Below are 6214 nucleotides of genomic sequence, written 5' to 3' on the forward strand. Positions count from 1 at the left end.
CACTAGCAAACTTGAGATTCATTTTATGTTCAATTCAATGTCACAAAAATGCAAAAATATCTTCCCACATTTCTATTTCCAGAATCTATTCTAAATATAGAAACTGAACAAGAAGGTGCCCCAATCATCCAATTCCAATGACAAGAAGGAGACTCAAGATGCTTTGTTTCACAGTTGTTCGGATAAGCTTTTGTTTTCAAATTACTTTCAGTAGCAAACTTGAGATCATTTTATGTTCAACTCAATGTCACAAAAATGTAAAAATATCTTCCCACATTTCTATTTCCAGAATCTATTCTAAATATAGAAACTGAACAAGAAGGTGCCCCATTCATCCAATTCCAATGTCAAGAAGGAGACTCAAGATGCTTTGTTTCACAGTTGTTTGGATAAGCTTTCGTTTTCAAATTACTTTCTTCGATAAATTCTAGATGAGCTTAAAAGAATCCACCAGACAAGGAAAGCACAAGCGAAATGGTAGAACATATGATATTATATGAACTGTGAGGATTTAGCAGGTCTGGCAAAAAAAACACCCTTTTCTAATCTTCTCTCAAATAGTCTCAATCCTCAAATCCAACATTTTAAGAGTGAGAACACATGGTAGCCTCGAATTCAAATGCTTTAAGAGCCTAATTCAAAGAAAACCACTCTATTAGTTACAGAAAATATTTAAGATACACTAAATTTTAATTTTGTTGGACAGTTCTAGCTTGAAAATTCTATTGGGTCAAATGTTGAGGGTGTTGTTGGAAAAAGGGAAATCTAATGGTCATTCTAATGCAGAAATAGACAAATGGCCTACCTCATCTAGGACCATAGTATCTTCTACACAATTGAATTGTGAACCAACGGGTTCCCTTGATGATGCTTCTTCCTTGTGCACACCCCATCTTGTATATGTTTGCATTAGTTTTATTCACCGAACTAAAATCTCTTTTCTTCTGTTACTTCAGAGCTTGCAGAGATAATGAAGTGAATACATTGATCTCTTTTTTTCTGTCTCTTGTCTATCTCTTTCTTATACCGTCTCTCGAACCAAAGATTTTCAGTTGGAAAAAACTCCTGGTTTTTAGTGGAAAGATGGACTAAAGGTCCCATATGGATATAGCTCTCCCCATTCTTCTCATTACAGAATTGGGGAGAAGTTATCCAACCACACCACGTTCTCTATGGGAACATTTACGTTAATGTGGAAATCTTGGCTACATCAGCCATCATTTTCTAACTTGGCTTAGATTGTCACATGCTAAACAAATGATTAAGTTCAAATTGATGTATGATCATATTGAACTTAATTCTTGTGGAGAATTTTATAGTCAAAATGACAATTCTAACTCAATGAATCATGGTGGTCAAAAGTTCAAAATACTCAACTTTTTCTTTCTGTATATGACGCTGAGCCATCCTTATCAACTTGAACCATTATGTGATGAGGTTTTACATTTATCGAATATCATGATTAATTCTGAATTAATCCAATGGCCAATTTAAAGCCCAAAGTTTATTGTCTGATTACTTTTTTTTTTATTTGGCAAAAGAGAATTCATTCAAGAGAAAACCGTGAACAACCTAAGGCCTCCTGAACAAGAAGTTCATAAAACCAAGGAAAAGAATCCGGTCATTCTGTCTTACGCGATATCGATAGGGCCTTCCTAACTAAGCTATTAGAAATTCCATTGCTAGTCCTGGAAATACAAAAGAACAAAACTGAACAAAATCTAACTGCTACACAAATTATATCATGGATGCAGGCATTCGTTATTCTAAACATAATACAAGGGAATTAGATCAGTAGATAAACTTTATTAAAACTTATCTGAAATCAAACTATACATTGCAATATCTGAAATTACATTTAAATACACAATGATTTACACAAACTCGTGTTTCTTACATGATCTACAAAAACCTTAGGTGCAAATCCTTTGGTAAATAGGTCATGAATCATATCATTGGTACCTATATGTTCAATCGAGATCTTATGATCCCAAACATCTCCCTTTACTACAAAGGTTTTTATCTCAATGTGTCTACGTCGACTAACTGAGCAAGTACTGTTAGAAAATCTAATTGTCGTTGTATTATTATAATAGATATAAACCAGTTTCTCAATGGAGAGTAAAACCTTAATATCAGTGATAAATTTTCTCAACCACGATGCTTAATAAATACCTTCATAGCAAGCCATCACTTCAGCTTCCAGAATAGATGAAGCGATTTTTTATTGTTTTACGCTTTTCCAAAATGCTGCTCTTTCAGCCAACAGAAAATGAAGTTGGTGTAGATTGTCTCGTATCCTCACATCCAGTGTAATCTGAATCTGAGTACCCCCGCAACTCCAATTTGTCAGCACATCTGTAGCTGAGCATGTAATTGCGAGTGCCCTTAAGATATCATAGTACCTTCTTTTTCGCTGTACGATGCAACATTTCAAGGTTCTTTTGGAATTTACCTAAGACTCCCTCTGCAAAGGTAATGTCATGTCTTGTACAAACCTAAGCATACATCAAATTGCTCACTACAGATGCATAGGAGATGCTCTCCATTTCTTTCAATTCTAGTCATTCATTGATTCTTAGTTTGGAATCCTTCATCATGAAATTATTCCAAATCTTATTGATATAGCCTCTTTGGGACAACCTTAGGGTCTTATTCAACTTGTCCCGGTGAATCTCCATGTCTAAGATAAAACTTCACCCATGTCCTTCATATCAAAATTTTGTGTTAGAAATTTCTTAGTTTCATGTAGCAGTGCAAGATTGTTACTTGCTAAAAATTCACATACAAAACTAAAATAGTGAAACAGCTTCCCTTAGACTTTATATAGATGCATTGATCCGCACAATTCTCTACAAAGTCAAATGTCATGATCGTGTGACGAAACTTTATGTATTATTGTCGGGATGCTTGTTCCAATCTATATATAGATTTATTTATCTTATACACAAGATTACCATTATCCAATAAAAAACCCTCAGGTTGTTTCATGTATATTTCCTAGTCAATATCTCCATTACAAAATTCAGTCTTACCGTCTATTTGGTGTAGCTCAAGATCATAATGAACCACCAATGCCATGATAATGCGCATCAAATCTTTTCTAGATACTAGTAAAAATGTCTCTTTTAAATCTCTGTCTTCCTTCTGACAATAACCTTTTGCCACTAGTCATCAAGTCTTGTATCACTCTATGTTACCTCTAGAGTATCTTTTGGTTTTATAAAGTCATTTATAACCTACAGTTGTAACTCCTTTTGGTAACTCAATAAGTTCCCACAATTGATTCTTAGACATTGACTTCATCCCGTCCTTTATGACAGTAAGCCATAAGTTAGAGTTATGACTATCCATGACTTGTTTAAATGATATTGAATCTTCCTATATTTCAATATCAATTTTACTTTCTTGGACATAAATATAATGCTAACTCTTGAGGATCGCCTTATGCTTTGTTGTTCATTATCAACATTCTCATGTTGAACAACTGGTTCGTAAACAATCCAATTTCTCTTGTGGTAGCTACTAATGAGTTGGTTCCTCGTGAAGTAATTCATTATGCACTACAGGCATTGGACTAAATGTCATTGGTAAATGTATTATTTCTAATCCTTCACCTTGTGATATAGAAGCTTATTGTAGAACAATTAGTTTATAGAACTCTACATCTAATTTCTATATATTCTTATTGTTGTTACCATCTTCTAAGAATTTGACTATTTTAGACTTGACAGTAGTAAATTTACATGTAGAAGTAATAAAATTTGTGACCCTTAAATCTTTTTGGATACTCATTCTATCTAATCTCTGGTGTTATAATTGGAAGATTTTTCATTACAATATTTCTTTTAGTGCCAGCGTTATTATATGTGGATAGTAAATTATTTTCATAATTATAATCTAAATGCAATAAATATAAACCATCAACTAATGTACTAGAACCAATGAAAATATTGTTCTTCAATAACTTCAAATAAGTTAAAAAATAAAAAACATAATCAATAGATGTGAAACGTGACACTGATAACAAAGTTTCTTTTAAAAAAAGAATATAAAATGTTTTATCCAAGTCCAACACATAACTAGCATACAATATTAATATATAAACACAAACTTTGCCTTCCGATCGCATCCTTGTGTAGATGCATTATTCACTTTTTGTTGATAATCTTGTTTCTGGAAAACCTTTCAAGGTATTGGTAATATGAGTTATGCAAACTGAATCAACCCACCAATTATTGCAATGAGAATCTATCAAATACGACTCATAACAAATAGATGTTTTATATATACTTTTTTTTGTCTAACCATTGTTTGTACTTGGTGCACTCTTTCTTTAAATGTCCCTTCTTATTGCAAAAGAAGCATTTGGGAGTGGCTTTCATATTTTTCTCTTTACAGGTATTATCCCTTTGACCTTTTTATCGGAGTAAACTTGTTTGATTGTCCTTTGAACCTGGTAATAATTAGATAAGTATTCTCCACTTTCAATTTTCTCTTCAATCTATCCTCCTCTTCATCACATATGCCCGAGAATTTCTTTATCAACCATTTAGTCCTTTGTATGTTGTATGATACTTTAAGGCCAGTGAATTCCTTAGGAAGAGAATTGAGAATGTAATATACTAGAAAAGAATCTGGCATTTCTAACTTGAGTACTCTTAGTTGAGTTGTGATGTTTCTCATATCCATTATGTATGTTCTCACACCCTTATTTTTGTCATACTTAAGAGAACTGAATTTCCCAATTAGGGACATGGTTATGGCTTTGTCAGATTTTGTGAATTGATCATCAATAGTCTTAAGATAATCCTTCAAATTCTCATATTCAAGGATTGATCCTCTGATACTCTTGATGATATTAGTCTTGATAAGCATTGAACAAATTTTGTTGGATTGCTCCTACTCCTTATATTGAATTATCTCAACCTGGGTAGTTGATTCTATGATAGAAGGAGACTGCTCTTCACGGATAGCCAAGACATTGTCCATAACCCCAAGAGTTAGGAGAATCTTCTTCTTCCAATCCTTGCCATTGTCCTCATGCAACATAGGGACATAATTTTTATAATCTAAGTGTTACAAAATTAATAAGAGAAACTAATATAAATAAAGCATGCTAATTAATCATTATATTAAACATTAACCCATGTTAAATTTAGTTACAATTCATTGCTCACTGTAATATGTCACTGGGTAGAAAAATGTGATGTAGGATGGTACCTAATGAATAGGTTTCCTATAAGGGTTGACTTAGTCATATCGAACAACATACATAATTCACTTACAAATTAGACATTATCTTTCATAGTAGTAATGAACAATACAAATCATGACTAACATGCATTCATTTTAACAAGAGATTAAAATTTTGATTCCGTGAAGTCAGACATAGGCCAACATTTAAACAACTTGTACATGAGCATTCAATAATCTGAAAATAATAAGTGCTTTTGTATGCTTAAATTATTTAGAAATACCAAGAATAGTAACAGTTCAGCATGTAAAAAATCTTCAACAGAGAGATATATATGGTAAGTTCAGTAGAATTTTAGAAAAATAAATGTCATTAAAAATAAAGGAAACACAAATATAACAACTAGGGGAAATACTGATCTTACCTATTAGTCGAAATTAGGACATTAATTTAAGAAAAGATAAAGACAAGAAGTGAGGGGATATGAAAACCTCACACGATTTTGGAGAAGTGCATTCTAGAGTTCCATACTTTATTAATTCATCATGAACTACTACAGTGCTGAGAAGAGTCTATTAAATAGATACAAACAAGGAGGAAAGGAGAAAAATGACTTCACACAAAAAAAATTGATTGCATCCCCTCCACATCGTAATTCGTGGATAATAAAAAGTGAATAAGAGCATCAAATTTGGTCTAGGTAGTTACAACTTCTAGTAACTACAAATTAACTAAAATAAAAAAATTATTTAAACTACTTAACATAAGTCTTAATGATAAAATTTAAAAAAAATAAAGAAAAGACATAACAAATTAAAAGAAATGTTGTTGTTGTTCATCCAATGCTATCCAATGTTGTTGTCCACATGGGGTCTACCATTATATGTCAATGCAAATAGAAGCCAAGAAAAATTACTGTTTGCGCCTCTTTTAATACATTCAAAATCTACTATCTATGGTGATGTCCTCCTCAACTCTCCCCGACTTGAAAGAATTTACCTTTGGTGAATAAAAGCT

Source organism: Telopea speciosissima, chromosome 8 (assembly GCF_018873765.1).
Source record: "Telopea speciosissima isolate NSW1024214 ecotype Mountain lineage chromosome 8, Tspe_v1, whole genome shotgun sequence".
NCBI lineage: Eukaryota > Viridiplantae > Streptophyta > Magnoliopsida > Proteales > Proteaceae > Telopea > Telopea speciosissima.